Source organism: Asparagus officinalis, chromosome 8, assembly GCF_001876935.1.
Source record: "Asparagus officinalis chromosome 8, Aspof.V1, whole genome shotgun sequence".
Classification (NCBI taxonomy): Eukaryota; Viridiplantae; Streptophyta; class Magnoliopsida; order Asparagales; family Asparagaceae; genus Asparagus; species Asparagus officinalis.
Window position 1 is genome coordinate 9,999,116 of NC_033801.1, and position 21,112 is coordinate 10,020,227.

Consider the following 21,112-nt stretch of genomic DNA (forward strand, 5'->3'; position numbering starts at 1 on the left):
ACAGTTTGGCAAAAAAAACGCACAGTCACCCATGTTTACTATTATTTTAATGCGTAAGTCGTTGTTTTCCACCTTTTCCAACCGTTTCTAACCAAAATACTCTAAAATGACATTTCCATAAAGTATGGTACTTTCTTATTTTAGGAAACAATTGTTTATTTTATTTTATTTTTTTGTTTAAAGGGCTCTGTTTTTGAAAAGATTAACTTTTCAGAGTGTGCCACTCTTAGAAATGATGTTTCCATCTTTCTTGCTCCAAATAAACAGGCCCTTATAAAAATAGAATTAAGTAGACAAAGATATATACATAAAAAATTATTACCGGGATGTAAGATATATATATATATATATATATATATATATATAATATGATATTTTCACAAAAAACATGTGGTGATATAGACTCTTTCATATTAGGTCAATGGATCACAAAACAAATCATTCTGATCGCCATTCTGCACATGTCATAAGTGTCATATGTGAAATGTATATGCATAAACGCATAGTAAAGCCATGGCATGAAGCATGTGGCTGCAAAATATCTACTTTTTTACGTTGATGTTATTTTCTACTTTTTAGGCTACTTTGGCCAGAAGAATGTACGATAGTACCATTTTGAGTATGTTCTTTTCATTTTCTATGAAAAAATAAATTAAGATGATGAAGATGCATACTAAAAAACTAATTTTATGAAAAGTGAATTTACCAAATATATATACATGAAATCACCACAGTATTATAATGGCGGAAAAACATGTTGAGATACAGTTTCTTTCATATTTAGGTGAATGGATTCAAAAATGAATCAGGTCAGCTGTTGTTTGACATGTAGCATAGAAAGTGCCAATTGTGAAATGTATACATATTGTGAAATGTATATATATTGTTATTAGTTTTTCCTCGGAGAAGGGCGATGGTCCAATTTTCAATATTTTCTTTTCATGTTTTAGTGGAAAAAGCAAGTAAAATGAATATGATATATACATAAGAAATTACTATCAGAACTGTTGCACCGAAGGTATATACGGGAAGCCATTGTGATATCATGGAAGAAAATATGTTGATATAAAGTCTCTTCCACATTTAGGTCAACTAGCATGGTTGATATAAACTCTCTTCCATATTTAGGTTGTTATAAGGTTGAACTTTATAAACGTTTGCTCTTCAAAATAAATGTTATTATATATTAATTTTTATTTACTCAAAAATTCATTTTTATACAAATTAGGGTTTAAATGATAAATTTCTCAATATTGTTTTCTTGTAAAGTGTTTTTTTTTTTTGAAAATATTTTTTTTGGGATTTAGGGGGCTAATCTATTTTTTCCCAAAAACAAACCTTCATATCTTCGGTCATTTCTACTCTTTAGCAGCAAAAAGTCATGTTTAGAATCTCTTGGTCTTCAAATTTATTTCAAATATTATTTCCTCTTGGTCTTTCTTTGTTGAAGCTAGCTAATCTTAGAAAGAAGATCTAGCTCCTAAGTAAATATTATTAGGATTCTCTTAATCCATTATATTTCAAATATGTGTTGACATGAAATTTGGTATGTCCACGCTTATGCATGATATTGAAATATTATTTTCTTTAAGTTCATCTTTTTTTTTTTGACTTTATCGTTTTGTTTTAATCAATATATAAGACGTTGAAAATTGATTACTGAACCTCTCGCTATTCCTAGTTATAAAGCATTATTCTCACATGAATCACAAACTTTAGGCAACATAATTGGGTAAGTGGTGACGTATATAACCTAAAAATCTCGTTTATGTTGGAGACAACAGCTCTTTAACTACTGAAATTACCTTTCACCTTTGTTTGTGCTAATTTAAATGCAAAGTAGTATAACTATATATGACCATGAGGATTTTATAAAACTTTCTTTAACTTTCTTTTAACTATCTTTTAAAATACAAAAGCTGTTACATTGATTATTTACAAATTCTTTCGGATGACTCGCAAAATCATTATATTTATGCATATGAAGATCTCTTAAATTACACCACTTTAGGGGATATTCATTGGTGTAATTTTGGGGATAATGGGATAATTTTTGGAATATTACTTTTTTGGTGTTATTCATTAAATTGGAACTGGAGTCAACTTTGTGGTGTTATTGGTTTGTTGGGGTAATTGAGAGACAAATAATTTACTTTCCCCTAAATTACACCAACTATATAAAGATCCCATCCACCCCTTCCTCATAATTACCCCAAATTTACCCCATCCTCCATATTGGAACAATGTTGTTCCACTTTGAAGGCAATTGGGATAATTTTAAAATATTTTTGTATTAATTAACTAATACATGCTAATTATATTATAAATATATGATATGATATATAAAATATAACATATATTAATATTTTAATAACATAATTTAATAATATATATTAATAATATTATATAATTATAATATAACGTATTTTTTATAATATTATATAATATTTTAATAACATATATTAATAATATTATGTAATATATTATTATATAATATTAATTAGTAATTATAGTATAACCTATTTATTATAATATTATATAATATTTTAATAACATATATTAAAATTTTAATAACATATATTAATAATATTATATAATAGTAATTATAGTATAACGTATTTATCATATTATATTATACTAACATATATTAATAATATTATATAATAACATATATTAATATTTTAATAATTATATTATTAAAATATTATATTAAATATATTTATATTATATTATATTAATTATTATATATAATATAGCATGCTAATATAATATAATACAATACAATATAATAATTAATAATAGTAATTTGTAAGTATAGTACAATATATTATATTTTAATATAAAGTAAAATAATATTTATATTATAATAATATACTAAATAATATACTAAACCAATTGGATAAGTTAATTTAGAAGTAATTAATAGAAAAAATTATATTTAATAAGGTGTCACATCATCAATTATCTCATATGAATTGTCAAATCAAATGCTGAAATTATCTTATTATCTCACTTTATCCTATTTTACCCCACTCAAAATATCCCAAAAGAATAAATTTGTTCCATTGGAACACTTTTCCCACTTGGCCCCAATTTGTCCCAACCAATAACCCCCCTTATGGTGAGCATCTTCGGATGAAGTGTGAGCACGTGGGGTCCACTATACCCACGTGAACAAAATTCTTTGTTCATAGGTGCGGAAAGGAGCAGGCCCACCCGACATTTGGTTCTATAAAATGAGCACCTAGGGTTTTGCGCTGATGAGTGCAAGGAAGGATTTTGTTTTGTTCTTCTTTTTTGCGGCTGCGGAAGAGTGCAAGGCTGGGGTTTTCTTTTGGCGGCTGCAACAGACATAGAGAACAAAAGGAGCAGTGCTTTGGGAGGCATGCAGAGTTGAAGCAGAAGGCTTGCAGAAAAGAAAAATAACTCTATTCCGCTATCTCTTCTAGGGATTTGTGTAGCTGTCTTTTAGGGTTTTGTGCCTCCCCTTTTGAGAGAGATTTTGTGTGAGGGATCTGAGAGTTTGTGTGAGGGTTTAAATTGTGTGATTGTAAACCCAGTTGTATTCTCTCTCTCTCTAATAGTAGATCTCCCCCTCCTTGCCCCGTGGACGTAGGCAATTTGCCGAACCACATAAAAATTTGTATTCTTGCCGTAATTTGTAATAGCTTGTAGGATCCCTCGACGCGCAGTCCTAGAGCTGACGAGAGAAAGAGCTGATATCTCACTTTGATGAGATATCTGGCTTTTGGTTCTTGTTTCCTTTGAGAAACAAGAATTTTATTGTGATCTAATCTCTTGTTGTGCACCTTGCGCACCGGAGGTGCTGCCGAAATTTCCGCTGCGCACAACATGAAGCACATGGCATAGATTTACCATTAAACCATGTAAAGCGATTGTCTCTGCTGATATTTACCTGTAAAGCAAAATGAAAGATCAAAGATCGACCGATTACAAAAGTTTTTGGTTGATTCTCCATGGGTGTGTATTTGTTTTCATGAGGTATATAGTTCAAATAACTTTAAAAATGATTGAGGTATATAGTTCAAATAACTTTAAAAATGATCATAAAATTTCTAGAAAAATAAGCCTACTATATAGAAGTTTGGTATAGTGAACATGCGTGTATGCTTTCAACAAAATTCATGTACAAATAAATTACACAAAACTATACTCCTCCCAGTTTATAACTGTAAATTACTAACCTAATAATATTATAGGACTTATTCAGAACTTGAAATGCACAATTATTTTTGTATTAATTTTGAAAAGAATATGAACATACATGGTTGTGATGGCGTTCCAGATACAAACGACGATGATTACAGTCGGTGATAGAGTCATAGAGGTGGTACAGGGAGGGAGAGGAGTAGACAGAGGTGTTACAGGGAGGGAGAGGAGTAGTTTTTTTCTTTTTCTTTTTCTTTTTCTTTTTTCTTTTTCTTTTTTCTTTTTATTTTTCTCTTTTCTTTTTTTGTTTGAATGATGTGTTTATTGGAGGAATTTGCTTGCTTTAATAGGTATTATTTGTTTGATGAGGGTTATAAATGACATAATTGATTAATTTAATTGGGGGTTAATGGGTTATGATAGGAATTTAAATATGAGTTGATAGATATTATTGTTGAGTGGGGATTATGCGGGTTACAATAGATTTAATTGAAAGGGAGGTAATAAATAATGATTGTACCACTGTTTTCGTAGAAAATTGATTGTTTCATTGCGGGATTCATTACAAACTTCAGACGTTTACAACGAATATAAAAATCAGTCTTTTTATAAGACTTTTACACAATAAAAACAAAAAAAATTTCAATTTTCTTCAAACAAACGCAACGAGTGTTTATCGCCCGCTGCTTGCGTGGGATCTTGGCTTGTAACGGGGACGCGTTAGTCCGTGGACCACCGAACGATCAATATTTGGACAGAGTTTCGTCTATCCGCGAAGGGATCGAGAAACCGTAGCTCTTATCTCGGCGAAGCGAGATAATCACTCTTCTTAAGATTACCGCAACGGGATAATCCTAAGGAACGAACCGTGCTGCAGATCTAACTCCTACTCCTCTCTGAAATCTGTGCACTTTAAGTCTTCAATCCGACAGGGCTTCGCCGAGGCACGAGGATTCCAGATCTTCCAAAAATGAGGCTCCAGGGGCTGTATTTATAGGCTTCCAGGAGATCCGGGCGGTTAAAACCACACAAAAATCGAAATCTGACTTTTTTAGGGCTGGAGACACCCTTGGGTGTCTCAACTTGGGCCGAGATGCCTCGGGGTGTCTCAACTCAGGCTGAGACGTTCCGTTTTGCATATTCGTCCGTTTCCACCGTAACTTCTTCATCCGAACTCAGATTTGAGCGATTCAAAGTGCGTTGGAAAGCCGACAAGGAGTTCTATAAGCTCCAATGATTAGATCATCTGTGGAATAAATGAGACACGAATGGTATTTCGCTTTTTGTACGCGACGCGGGGCTCCCGATCAATTCGTATCCTCGTTATTCTGAAACTCCGTTGCTTCACGTAGTTCATCGATTCACTTCAAGCGTTCATCGACGTTAATCGAGCTTCTGTGACTTGTATAGTGACGTTCCTCACCTCCTCTTAGCATTGAGCTACTCACGGAGACCTATAGGCAATTTTCGATGCCTACAGATACCCCCTCCAAAGCGTTCCAGATACGTTCCTCACCTCCTCTTAGCATTGAGCTGCTCACGGAGACCTATAGGCAATTTTCGATGCCTACAACCACTAAGAAGAAAACTTGCAATGTTAATCTCATGGATTAACATTATTGCAATGTTAATACCGTGAATAATGTAGAGCTAGACCTAGATATAACTTCGTTAATGGATAAATTATAACAATAATTTAGTGTGCTTGTTTGATGTACATAATGTAAAATAATGTAAAATAATATACAGATATAAAGTCCATTTATTAATATCTAAACTTTAGTACAAATAAATACATCTCAATATAGTAAATAGTAGTTATATTACAAATTATAAAACATATCTAATTAAAGCAAAGCATAGTTACAATATAGTCTAAAGCCTTTGATTAATGTGATTTAATAAGAGTGGAGTTTATGAGAAGAATTATAAAGCATCACATTTGTCATACTGTGAAATTCTTCTATATTATTGCAGTATCATGAAAAATCATTGATTTCTCTTTATGAAGGTGTGTAGTCTATGTATGTATGTATGAATATCATTTGAAGAAATATGATTTATGTATGCATGTATGTATTTTGGAGAGCATTTGGGAAGAATTTTTTTAACAAAAAACCTGCTTTTATAATAGTATAAGATATAAGATGGATCAGAAACCAAATCTTGTTGATCCCTATTTGACACGTGACATAAAGCTGCCGAATGTGAAATGTATATACATGAAATGATGGTGAAAGCACGGCGTGAATCACGTGGCAGCTAAGTTTGTTGCGCATTTACATCAATAGATCCATCAGACAATGAATCCTTTTCATTTTTATGTTCTTGCCCAGGCAATTAATGGAGAGTACCAAATGCAATAAGTATATACATGAAATCACGATGAAATGGTTGGCACAAAGCAAAGCATACAGTGGCAGATTCTTTCCACATTTTAATCAATGGATAATAAAATGAATCTTGTTAATACACACAAGCGGTATCAAATGCATAATGTACATATGTGAAACCACTATGAAATCGTGACATAAAGCACGAAGTGGCAACATCTACTTTACATTTAAATCAATGGATCATAAATTAAATGTTGTCACTGCGATTTGCCCACATAGGAAGTGACACAAAATACCAATTCAAAATGCGGATACATGAAATTAATTAGGATGAAATCATGGCACAAAGCATGAAGTGACAAAGTGCCTTTTATATCAACGATCTAACTAGAGATGTGAAATGTATACCTAAAACTACAATAAAAATGATGGCATGCTTTTGAGGTGATTAATATTTGACTATAGTCCCACATCAGATAATATAAGAAAGAGTGATGAGTTTAAATAGGAGTTTGAGTCAATAATTGACAGCTATAGTTTTTGGGTTAAAATTGATTCCTAACTTCTATGTAAGGCTCATCAACTCTAGATTAACCCTGATTTCTCCCCTAACAAGTGGTATCAGAGCTAAGGTCATGATCCAAGTAATTTAAAAAAAACAGATGATCTTCGACGTGAAGCCCGAAGGTGTCGGGAGATTAATCTAGTTAGCCACCATGAGTGAAGTGGTGGAAGGTCCTACGGATGTTTGATAACTATGTGTTGAATGCATTGTCTAGTTAGCCCACGAATGAAGTGGTGTAAAAGTTTGTGAACTGGTTAGGCCACGAGTGCAGTGGTGCAAAAAATTAGTGAATCTGTGGAAGATTGAATTATAGTTGAATTGAAATATACTCACAAATAAAGTGAGGGTTGTTAAGGTGATTAATATATGAGTATAGTCCCACATCGGATAAGATAAGAAAGAGTGACGAGTTTAAATAGGAGTTTGGGTCAATACCTGATAGCTATAACTTTTGGGTTAAAATTGATTCCTAGCTAATTTCTGTTTAACGCCCATCAACTCTAGATTGGGCCCGATTTCTCCTCCAACACATGCAACATGTGATGACAAAATCTCTCACATACTCAAATCATCTACACCTTTATATTTGGAAAGGAGACCAAAGAATTAATGTTCATGATATAGTAAATATCATAGTAAAAACTGTAGTATAAACAGTAAATTAAATCTGGTCCTGTACACTAGAACTATTTATGCTATATAATTTACTATAGCATAAACAATAAAGCAAATTTACCCCTCCATATTTGAAGTTACTATTCTGTATATATTAATTTACTGTACCATAAACATTAAAGTAAATAAAATGTATTAAAACTTATACCCTTCTTTAAGTATAGATGAGTAGATATTATTTCTAAATTCAATATATATATTCAAACTTGGATCATTCTTTAAGTATAGAGGAGTAAATATGATTTCTAATTTTAAGCAAATAATAATAATATCAAATGTATTAAAATTTAGAGGGAGACAAGTTTAAAATACAGTGCTAAAAAAAATAAGGGGCGTGCTTTGCACGGGATGCACACTAGTTATATTAGAAAACAAATCTTTTTGACTGTTATATACCTAGTGAAAACCAGCCATGTAAAAAGTAAAAGATATAAAATGACTTTACATCCACATTAGTTATATTAGAAAATGAATCTTTTTGACTGTTATTACTTATATACCTAGCAAAAACCAGCCACGTAAAAAGTAAAAGATATAAAATACCTTTACATCCACACTAGTTATATTAGAAAATGAATCTTTTTGACTGTTATATATACCTAGTAAAAACCAGCCACGTAAAAAGTAAAAGATATAAAATGCCTTTACATCCACACTTGAAACAGATGCCATAAAAGTGATAAAAGCATCAAGTCTGAACCGTACATGAAACTACAATGAAAATGTAGTATGAAGTACATGGCGTCGACTATGTTTATTTCATATCAACGGATAAAAAGATGAATTTGTCTTGTTCAAGGTTAGAGATGCATAAACAACCAGTAAAAGTATCAATTACAAAATGTATATACTTTAAATGGTGGTGAAATTGTGAATTAATGTTGGATAGAGAATTCCTAATCTATTTTGGTAACATGAGGTTATAGGATTCCTAGTCTATTTTGGTAACATGAGGTTATTAGGATTCCTAATCTATTTTGGTAATAGATTATTAGGATTCCTAATTTGATTTGGTTTTGGTTTAGAATTCCTAGTATGTTTATGATCTTAGGATTTCTATATATATGGAACAATTAGAAGAGAGAATGGAGGAGAAGAAAAATTGGGGATATTTGGAGCACAGAAAAGAAGTATTTTCTGAGCTATTTGTTTAGGGTTTTGTTTGGAGAGATTAAGAGCTTGTTTGTGAGATTAGTTTGTTCCTTCGAGTGATTTGTAATCTCAGTTTGTACTCTTTCTCTATTAGTGAAAACCCCATCCCCTTCTTGCCCCGTGGACGTAGGCAACTTGCCGAACCACGTAAATCTCTTGTGTTAATTGGTGATTGTGCTTGTTTATTTGGTTGTGATCTCTCTTGTTTGGATTGTGTGATTCGACCACTTCCGCGCCGCGCACAGCAATTGGTATCAGAGCTTCGGGTTCAACTTGAGGCTTGTTTGAAGGATTCGCTGAAGGATTCCTATTTGAAGAGTTAGATCGACAACATGGGTGAAGCAAGCACATCGGGATCGTCTCTTACGAAGACGATACATAGTTTGAGCATCAATAACATGAAGATCGATGTTCCGAAGTTTGATGGTAAGATCAATTTCGGTTTGTGGAGGTGCCAGGTGATGGATGCATTGGACGCTCAGAATTTGGAGGAGACTCTTGAGTTACAAGAGAAACCTGCCGAGATGGAAGCTAAGGTTTGGAAGAAGATGAATAGTAGGGCGTGTGGAGTTATTCGGTCATGCTTAACGCCAGATCTTATTTATGATGTGATGAACGAGACTTCGGCGAAAAAGATGTGGGAAACACTCAATGAAAAGTATCTTACTAAGAGCATTGAGAATCGGCTTCACTTGAAGAAGAGGTTTTACCAGTTCAAGATGAAGAGGGGAGTTTCCATTAGGGAGCATGTTAACAACTTCACAAAGCTACTTTCAGACATGGCTAATGTGGATATCATGGTTGAGGATGAAGACAAGGCGATGCTACTTTTGTGTTCGTTGCCCGATGATGTTATGGTACATTTGTCCTAACTATGATTAATGGAAGAACTACTGTTAGTTACAAGGAGGTGACCTCAGCGTTGGTGAATTATGAGTTGAGGAAGAGTGTTGATGAGTCCTCCGAGAAGGCATCGGGAGATGCATTAGTAGTTCATGGTCATTGTTCAAACCGAAGCAGGAGGTCGCAGTCTAGAGGTGCACATCGTGGGATTCGTAGGAATCAGTGTGCCTTTTGTAAAGAGGATGGACATTGGAAAGCTGAATGCCCAAAGTTAGATCGAGCCGAGAAGAATAAGGGGAAAGCTGTACAAGCTTCAGAGGTGAATGTTGTCAAGACTAGTGGCAACAATTCAGATTCGGATTCTTCGGGCTATTCATTGTCTGCACTGTCGTCAGTTTGTGTTGCCAACTCTACAGAGTGAATGTTGGATTCGGGTGCTTCATACCACGTATGCCCTAGGAGGGATTGGTTCTCCAGCTTTCAGAAGTTGGAAAGAGAGGATGTTGTGCTCATGGGTAATGGACATGCATGCTCTATTGGTGGTATTGGTACCGTTCGTATTCGGAGTATGACGGAGTGATTCAGGAGTTGGAAGGAGTGAGGTTCGTTCCGCCGTTGTCGAAGAACATTATTTCACTAGGAGCTTTGGTGGCATCTGGCTATAAAGTGACCTTGGAGGATGCACGTTGGAAGGTCACATTTGGGTCCATGATTGTTATGAAGGGCGTCAGAAGGAGCAATTTGTATTATTTGCTCGGAAGCATGACGATTGATAGGGAGATGACGACTTCATCAGATTCGGCTATACTGTAGCGTTGTTTGATGTTGGGTTATTTGATTGGAAATGTCGTGCATAGATTTTTGAGGAGTGCTTTGACCTGCAGTTTGAAGTCCTGTGAACCCATTGGTATGAGCGAGAAGACCGAGGTGGAGTTTGGCACTTCTATCCATCATTCGAGGGGTTTTCTGAGGGGTGTTCATTCAGGCATTCGGGAGCCTTCCAAGGGAGCATTATTGGGAGGTAATAGGTATGTGGTTTCCGTAGTTGGGGATTGCTCTAGGCATTGGTGGGTTGCAACCAAATCCCGTTGGTGTGAAGTCCTAGAAGCCCGCAACAGATGGAGAAAGTGTGTTGGTAGAAAGGTAACCCGACGTTCTGATTATGGTAGAGGTTCTTTCTTGCATTTGTGCCGAGCTCACGGCAATAGGAGACACTTCATTGGTGTGGAAACTTTGAGGTGACAAGGCGAGATGGCAGATTCAGGTAGTTGTTCCTTTCTGGAGGAGGATTGGCGTTTGATGTCGAGCATTGACATTGGTGTGCAGGCTACGACATGTTTGGTCCGTCTCATGTATAGGTTGCCGACTGCTGCATGTATAGATATGGGATCTGGTGGAGCTGCTTCAGATTTTGGGTTGCGTCGGATGTTTGACTACCCAGCACTCGGTCACATCGTGGATGTAAGATTTGATCCGATAGCACATTTGGGATTCAGAGGCGTGTTTGATTATCAGGTATTGGCTTCTGACTTTGTTCTGAGCAGGTATGTCACGTTTGACTCTCGGCAGGTGGAGAGTGGTGATCAGATCTTTGGGACATCACAGCAGGTGGAGAGTGATGCTACTCCACATTGGGAGGAAACTCCAGATCATACTGCATCATTTGGGATTCCAGCTGATGTGACACAGATTGGGAATCGTGTTGATTTGGATGCAGATGATAGGTTGATTGATTCGAGTACAGTTGATGGATGTAGTCTGGATATGGCCATTGGTTCATCTCAGGTGGAGATGTTTGGATTAGTTCAGTTTGGAGCCATTGGAGGTGCTATCAGCCGCAGACTTGATCGTGATATTAGAGAAGGGTTGCGAACTCTTCTAGTGGATTGAGGTCTTTGGAGGCCATTTGGGTGAACTACGTGAAGGCTTGATTCCTTGGGTAAGAGGATACGTAGGCAGTCATTTATGATGCAGCCGATTTGGTGAGTAGATACTGACGTTTGGGTGAGTGTTCGCACTCCCGTTTGGGTCTCAACTTGTTATGGATTGAGTCCGTTGTTGTGGATCGTTTCACTTCGTACTGGACGCAACAAGTGAGGCATTTGGTTTGGTCGGTGTCGGCTCAGTTTTGGGAAAACTTCGCCGAGGTGGAGAATTGTTGGATAGAGAATTCCTAATCTATTTTGGTAACATGAGGTTATTAGGATTGCTAGTCTATTTTGGTAACATGAGGTTATTAGGATTCCTAGTCTATTTTGGTAACATGAAGTTATTAGGATTCCTAGTCTATTTTGGTAACATGAGGTTATTAGGATTCCTGATCTATTTTGGTAATAGGTTATTAGGATTCCTAATTTGATTTGGTTTTGGTTTAGTTATTAGGATTCCTGATCTATTTTGGTAATAGGTTATTAGGATTCCTAATTTGATTTGGTTTTGGTTTAGAATTCCTAGTATGTTTATGATTTTAGGATTTCTATATATATGGAACAATTAGAAGAGAGAATTGAGGAGAAGAAAAATTGGGGATATTTGGAGCACAGAAAAGAGGTATTTTCTGAGCTATTTGTTTAGGGTTTTGTTTGGAGAGATTAAGAGCTTGTTGGTGAGATTAGTTTGTTCCTTCTAGTGATTTGTAATCTCAGTTTGTACTCTTTCTCTATTAGTGAAAACCTCATCCCCTTCTTGCCCCGTGGACGTATGCAACTTGCCGAATCACGTAAATCTCTTGTGTTAATTGGTGATTGTGCTTGTTTATTTGGTTGTGATCTCTCTTGTTTGGATTGTGTGATTCGACCGCTTCCGCGCCGCGCACAACAATTAAGCACATGGTGACAAAATCTATTTTACATTTAAAGTGATGGATAGGAAATTAAATCTTATTAAATACTATACCTACATAGACAAGTGGCATAAAGTACAAAATATGAAGTGCATATTAGTTCTCAGGAGATAATAAAATGAATCTTGATGCTAAAATCATGGTGCAAAATCTTTTTGCAGTCATGAAATGAGATTAATTGAAAATTAAATATTGTTGATACATTGTTCCAAGTGGCAGAGTCTTTTTATATTTATATAAGCATAGAATGCTCCTGACAGATTTTATATATATCATACGATTATATATATCATATGATTAGATTTCGTTATATGTAGTGGAAAAGTTTCTTCCTATCTATACATGCACGTGCTACGAATTGAATATTTGGGGTGACACGTTATATATATTATATGGCAATTTTTTTCTATAATCAAACTTCAGAACAAGGCTATTTCTCGGCGAATGCAGAAAATAGAAACACACAGCTAAACACACATGAGAAAAGGTAATGAGAATAAATAATTCAAATAGATTGAACGACAGAAACATTTGCACTTCTATGCATTAACAAATATTTGATAAAGATAATTACCTTCTGGCAGTTTTGCTATTAACAATTTGAGTGCGATAGGATATTTCCAAATCCATACACTGGACTTGACCTAGCTTGGTAACTAGCATCAATTTAGATTTTGAATTCACAAGTGAGGTAGCATTTTTCAAACACTCCGTAAAAGGTAAATAATCTGTGGCCTGTTAGATCTACATCATAAAACTTGAGATCTAAAACCATATAGCTATGATTAATTCAAAGAGATTAACAATAATCAAAAAAGCGGAAGCTTATACCTGAATCCATTGCTTAATCTTGAGATGGGTTTTGATCTTCTAACCTTAGGGTTCTTTCTAAAACCGAATTTCTCTCTTAGATGGGGGTGAAGAGAATTAGAGAATGTAACCCTAGGTTAGGGACCATAACCCCTTATTTATAGATGTTGTATTTTTGTAATTTAGCACATCAATAAATCACAATTACAACCTGGTATCTGCACATATAACCCCATGATTATATTTAAATACCCATTAACCCAACTTAATTGATCACTTTAGTGGGTTATCCTGAAAGATAGCAATACACATTGATTAATCATATGTGCCCACAAATAGATTTATTAGATTAAATCCAACAATCTCCCACTTGGGCACCATATGATTCCTTAAATTGTGTATAACCTTATGAGCTCAAAAAATGCTATCACTGAAAGGGTATTTCCGAACAATCTCGTCCATTGACTATATCAATATAGGATCAAAGCGGCCTTCGTCACATTTATCGTGACTCGACCCATCAATGGTCACATATACCAATACAATCAAACGACATAGATCAATCATGGATGTGCAGCATGAAAATTACATGCAATGTGATCAGTACATGTCTATTTTCAACTGGTCCTCCTTAGTGAGGTCAAAACCAAACATAATGTAACAGAGTGTCTTAACTGAAAACTTTATTCTGATCAGACAATACAAACAAACATAAAGCACCACAAATACAAACTCCCACTAAAACATAATATCCTCAAATAATACCACACCCATATGAGCAGTATGCTCATGAAAGACCTTAGGTGGCAATCCCTTAGTAAGAGGATCAGCTATCATGGAGTTTGTCCCAATGTGCTCTATGGATATCTGTCCACTCTGTACCCTTTCTTTCACAACCAGGAACTTAATGTCAATATGTTTTGACTTAGTTGAGCTCCTGTTGTTATTGGAATACATTACTGCAGATTTATTGTCACAATATAACCTTAGTGGTCTTTCAACATTTTCCAAAATGCGCAGTCCCGTGACAAAATTTCGCAGCCATATTCCCTGATTGGATGCCTCATAGCAAGCTACAAATTCTGCTGCCATAGTGGAGGAAGCTACTAGTGTTTGTTTGACACTTTTCCATGATATAGCTCCTCCTGCTAACATATAAATGTAGCCTGATGTAGACTTCCTGCTATCTTGGCATCCAGCAAAATCAGAGTCCGAATACCCAATGACCTCTAATTTCTCTGATTTTCTGTATGTGAGCATGTAATCTTTTGTTTTCTGAAGATACCTCATAACCCTTTTGACTGCTATCCAATGATCCATACCAGGGTTGCTTAAGTATCTGCCTAACATCCCAACAATGTACGCAATATCCGGACGCGTACATACCTGAGCATACATTAGACTTCCTACAGCCGAAGCATAAGGAATCTTCTGCATTTCCTGAATTTCAAGGTTACCTTTAGGGCACTGATTGAGACTAAACTTGTCTCCTTTAGCAACAGGGGTGTCACCTGGTCTGCAATCTTGCATGCCAAACCTTTTAAGTACCTTATCGATATAGCTCTTTTGTGATAATCCAAGAATACCCCGAGAGCGATCTCGATGTATCTGGATCCCTAATATAAAAGAGGCGTCCCCAAGATCTTTCATCTCAAAATTCTTTGATAGAAATCTCTTGGTTTCGTGCAACATGCCTATATCATTAGTGGCAAGCAAGATGTCATCCACATACAGAACCAGAAAAATATACTTACTCCCACTGAACTTGTGATATACACAGTCATCAACAATGTTCATCTCAAAACCGAACGAGATAACTATTTGTTGAAACTTATGATACCATTGACGAGGAGCTTGCTTGAGTCCATAGATGGATTTCCTTAATTTGCAAACCATATTCTTTGGGTCTCCTGACACAAAGTTTTCTGGTTGCACCATATAAATCATCTCATCAATGTCTCCATTGAGAAATGCAGTCTTAACATCCATCTGATGTAACTCAAGATCATAATGAGCAACAAGTGCCATGATTATTCTGAAAGAGTCTTTCGATGAAACCGGAGAGAAAGTCTCTGTATAATCAATGCCTTCCTTTTGAGTATAGCCTTTAGCCACAAGACGCGCCTTATACCTCTCCACATTACCGTTTGCATCCCGCTTGGTTTTAAAAATCCATTTACAACCAATTGGTTTTGCACCTTCTGGCAATGGGACAAGTTCCCAAACCTTATTGTCTTGCATAGACTTATACTCTTCATTCATGGCATCAATCCACTGTTGAGAGTTAGAACTTTTCATGGCCTGAGAGAAGTTGATTGGATCATCTTCTAACATTCCACTACTTTCCTCATGTTCTTGGAGAAATACAATATAATCATCCGGAATAGCATTTCTCCTTTCTCTCGTGGATCTCCTTAATGGCACTGGTTCTTGAGGTTGTTGAGTTTGTTCTTCTGGAACAGGGAGTTGTTCAACATTATCATCTTGAGGTTCCGGATTTACTTCTTGAGCAACAACAGGTATAGGAACCTGAATATTGTCAAAAGTAACTGTATGGATTGGATCTGAAGCCAATTCCTCCTCAAAACTAATGTCTCTAACCTTATTTCTCCCCCCAAACTCAACATCCTCAAAGAATGTTGCTGTTCCCGTCTCAAAAATATTCCTTATAGTGGGATCATAAAACTTATAGCCCCTAGAGCGATCAGGGTACCCAATAAAGTAGCTGCTAACTGTTTTGGAGTCCAATTTCTTTTCATTTGGCCTATAAGGCCTTGCCTCAGCTGGACATCCCCAAATATGTAAATGCTTTAAACTGGGCTTTCGACCAGTCCAAAGCTCATAAGGTGTTTTAGCAACTGCTTTACTTGGTACTCTATTCAGAATGTAAGCTGCTGTCTTAAGTGCTTCTCCCCAGAGTGACTCTGGTAAAGAAGAATGAGCAATCATACTTCTTACCATATCCTTAAGAGTCCTGTTTCGTCTTTCAGCTACACCATTCATGCTAGGTGAACCCGGCATAGTGTACTGTGGGACGATACCGCATTCCTCTAGGTATCTAGCAAATGGTCCTGGACGTTGTTCACCTGAACCATCATATCTACCGTAGTACTCACCACCACGATCAGATCTGACGGTTTTAATTCTTCTGTTGAGTTGATTCTCAACTTCAGCTTTATAGGCTTTGAACATGTCCAGAGACTCAGATTTTTCATGAATAAGATATAGGTGCCCATAACGTGAGTAATCGTCTATGAATGATATAAAATATTGTTGACCATTCCAGGATTCCGTAGGGAATGGCCCACAAATATCCGTATGTATCAATTCTAAGACATCCGAAGATCTGTTGGCACCTAATCTCTTCACTTTGGTCTGTTTTCCCTTGATACATTCAACACATACGTCGAAGTCCGAAAAATCAAGGGAATCCAAAATGCCATCAGACACAAGACGCTCAACTCTACCTTTTGAGATATGACCTAAGCGCTTATGCCATAATGTCGCCGAATTTTCCTTATTTAATTTACGCTTAGTACCACGTGATTCCACATGCAAGGATTCATTGTAAGAAGCAATTGTATCAAGCAAATATAGGTTGTCATAAATACTCAAGTAACCGGTTCCCACAACATTTGAATTAAAAGATAAACTGAATTGACTGTTTCCAAATGAACAAGAATAACCTGATTTGTCCAATACAGAAACAGAAACCAAATTCCGTCTAAAAGACGGTACTACAAAAGTATCTTTTAAATCCAAATAATAACCAGTTCCTAACAACAACCTAAAGTGCCCAATTGCTTCCACATCTACCGATTGTCCGTCGCCCACAAAGATGTGTCTTTCAACATCACTTGGCTTTCGGTAGCTCAGGCAACCCTGCATAGAAACACTTATGTGAGTAGTAGCACCAGAGTCTAACCACCAAGTGTTTCTAGGTACTGAAGCTAAATTAACCTCAGAACAGACCAAAGCAAGGAACGTACCCTTATTATCACGCCAGGCGTGATATTTTGTACAGTCCTTCTTTACATGTCCAGGCTTCTTACAGAAGAAACAACCCTGATTATCCTTATGTTGTTTCTTCTCAACTGGACCCTTAGCAGCTTCCTTATCATTCTTCCTTTTCTTGCCCTTATCCTTAGAGGCATAGGCCAAATGAGCACTTTCTGTCTTATCTTGCTTCAACCTGTCTTCTTCTTGCACACAGTATGAAATGAGCTCATTTAGAGTCCATTTCTCCTTTTGACAGTTATAACTGACCTTAAATTGGTTAAACTGTGCAGGAAGAGACAACAAAACCAGATGCACTAATAACTCGTCACAAAGATCGAGTTTAAGTGCCTTAAGCTTTGAAGCAATATGAGACATTTCCATAATGTACTCCCTGATATTTCCTTTGCCCTTATACTTCATTGAAATCAAGCGAGCTAAAAGCGTGCTTGTTTCTACCTTATCGTTTTTCGCAAAACGCTTCTCAATTTCGGCAAGGAAATCTTTAGCCTTAGTAATCCCTTCGGATTCTATGCCCCTGAAGGCTTCCGGAACGCCGCGCTTAATGATCATAAGACTCATGCGATTTGAACGCTCCCACTTCTCATGCTCCTTCTTTGCATCAGGAGTGCTATCCGCATTGAGAGGTTGGGGTTGTTCAGTTCTTAATGCATAGTCAAGATCCATGCAGCCAAGAACAATTAATATGTTCTCTTTCCAAACCTTGAAGTTTGTCCCATTTAGCATGGGAATTGAGTTGATGTTAGCAGAAATTGTTGCAGCAGATGCATTAGCTGAAATAAAACAAAAGAATGCTCACATCAATAACCATAATCAATAAAATTTAAATAATGACAATCCCCATCCAAGATACCGGCACAACATTAATATCAAGTCTTTGGACAGTAATATTAACTTGTAAGTGATACCTTGTTGCAATGATCAAACATTGACAATAACTCATGTCAAATAATGAAACTATCTTTGGATCGATTCATTATTCACATGTAAACCTTATAATTGTCACACGCTTATCATCGCAGATGTGTATACAGTCTAAATAAATATTAACCTTCCTTTGGGCCGATTAAATATTTACACGAAAGCATACACACAAACATCTCACATTCCTCATGAACAATCTACACAAGAGAGGTTACTTTGGCAACTTCTTGTTTCAATTAATCAATTGGAGTGAGAGACAACCTTAATACCTTAGTGTCATATTATTTGAATTAAATAATTGATTAAAAAACCAAATTAGATTTAAATTAAAAAATTTTAATTTAAATCAACTGAATTTCCAAAAGTTTAATTGGGGTCTCACAGCTTAATTAGGGTCCATAACTTAATTGAATAAATTAAGTATACCAAAGTGGACCCATGAAAAGCCGAGGCTTAACCATAATGAACACGAAGTTCCCTTAACTTCGAACGCGAGGTTCGACTGTATTGAGTACGAGACTCACTTAAGCACGAACGCGAGGTTCGTCTGAAAATGAACGAACGCGAGGTTCGTTTGATAAAAGAACGCGAGGTTCAACTTGGGAACGAACGCGAGGTTCGTTAAAAAAAAAAAAAAATTGAACGCGAGGTTCAACTGAAGTACGAACGCGAGGTTCGTCTGAAGTACGAACGCGAGGTTCGTCTGAAGTTCGAACGCGAGGCTCGACTGAAGCACGACCGCGAGGTTCGTCTGAAGTACGAACGCGAGGCTCGACTGAAGTACGAACGCGAGGTTCGTTAAAAATTGAGCTTGACGCTCACCTGAGTTGAACGCGAGGTTCACCTTAGAACGAACGCGAGGTTCGTTGAAATTGAGCTTGACGCTCACCTGAGTTGAACGCGAGGTTCACCTTAGAACGAACGCGAGGTTCGTTGAGCGCGAAGCTCGGTTAAAATTGAACGAACGCGAGGTTCGTTTGAGGTAACCACCTCCTTAATTTTCGCCATGAACCCTTAGGGTTTCAAACTGAAACCGCCGCCGCCAAACCCAAAAAATTCTTCGATTTTTATTTTCAAAACCAGATCCAGAATCGGAAAAAAAATTTCTCCTTAATTTTCGCCACGTTTTCACGCATGAACCCTTAGGGTTTCAAATTGAAACCGTCGCCGACAAACCCAAAAATCTTTGATTTTTATTTTCAAAACAGATCCAGAATTGGAAAAAATTGAAGAAAAAATCAAAGAAAAATACAAAAAATTCTAAAAAGTTACTGTTCACCGACGATTTTTCAGTTACTGTTCATCCGAAAAACTTTTCGTTACTGTTCATCCGAACAAAAATTTTTACTGTTCACCCGAACCCAAAAAATTTTTACTGTTCATCCGAACCCAAAAAAAAAATTGAATCTTTAACCAGAGATTTAAGATCAAAAACCCCAATAAAACTTAAATCCCTAAGAATTAATCAAGGTGGCTCTGATACCACTTGTTAGATCTACATCATAAAACTTGAGATCTAAAACAATATAGCCATGATTAATTCAAAGAGATTAACAATAATCAAAAGAGCGGAAGCTTATACCTGAATCCATTGCTTAATCTTGAGATGGGTTTTGATCTTCTAACCTTAGGGTTCTCTCTAAAACCGAATTTCTCTCTTAGATGGGGGTGAAGAGAATTAGAGAATGTAACCCTAGGTTAGGGACCATAACCCCTTATTTATAGATGTTATACTTTTGTAATTTAGCCCCTCAATAAATCACAATTACAACCTGGTATCTGCACATATAACCCCATGACTTATTTAAATACCAAATTAACCCAACTTAATTGATCACTTTAGTGGGTTATCCTGAAAGATAGCAATACACATTGATTAATCATATGTGCCCACAAATAGATTTATTAGATTAAATCCAACATGGCCAATTATACAAATTAATGGATATGCATGCAACATGTTGACGCATGATTTTGACTTGTAAAGAAACCAAGGAAATTTAAGAGCAACTTAATTTCAATCTCACGAGAAGAAAAATTGAAAAGTCCAACAATATTGCACTAAAACATGTTTAGTTGCCTCAAATTTTCTCTTTAGTGCCTTTCATTATTGGCCAAAAGTGAAAAATAAATAAAGAAATAAAAAATAAGTTAAAATTTTAGAAAAAACCATTAACTTTGAAGGGTTTTAAATAAAATCTTAAAGTTAAAGGGGTTTCTAATAACTCCTAAATTAATGGGGGTTTCTGATATTTGAAACTTAATGGAGGATTATAAGATAATCATTTTAAAGTTAAGCATGGTTTTCTAAATTTAGTCTAAAGTAAAACAAAATTGTTTCCTAATAAGCTGCTCTCTTCAGAAACATTAAAAAAAAGGAAAGAAATAAAAAATAAATAAATAAATAAAAAGAAGCACTAAAAAGTAATTAGAGGGGAGCGTGCGCCTCTATCATGTTTTGGTTTGACTGGAAAACTGTCTTCTTCTTAATTCATACCAAAATGCATGCCGTGCATAGCCGTTATTGCCAGCCATAAATGAAAATAAGAAAACAAAGAAAAATTCCAAATGAGAGAAGAGATTCTTTGCGCATTGGTCAGGTACTTCTATGAGGTTTTTAAATAGTTAATAAATTAACTTGATTAATAATTTTGAAATTTCAGAAGAATTTCTTTAAGTTAAAAAACTCGTGAAGGTTTGTGCAATACCTCAAAGGTCATGAGGGTTTCATGGAAATTTGTCCTATAAAGTGTAAGTGGATGCTAGTTAACTAGAACA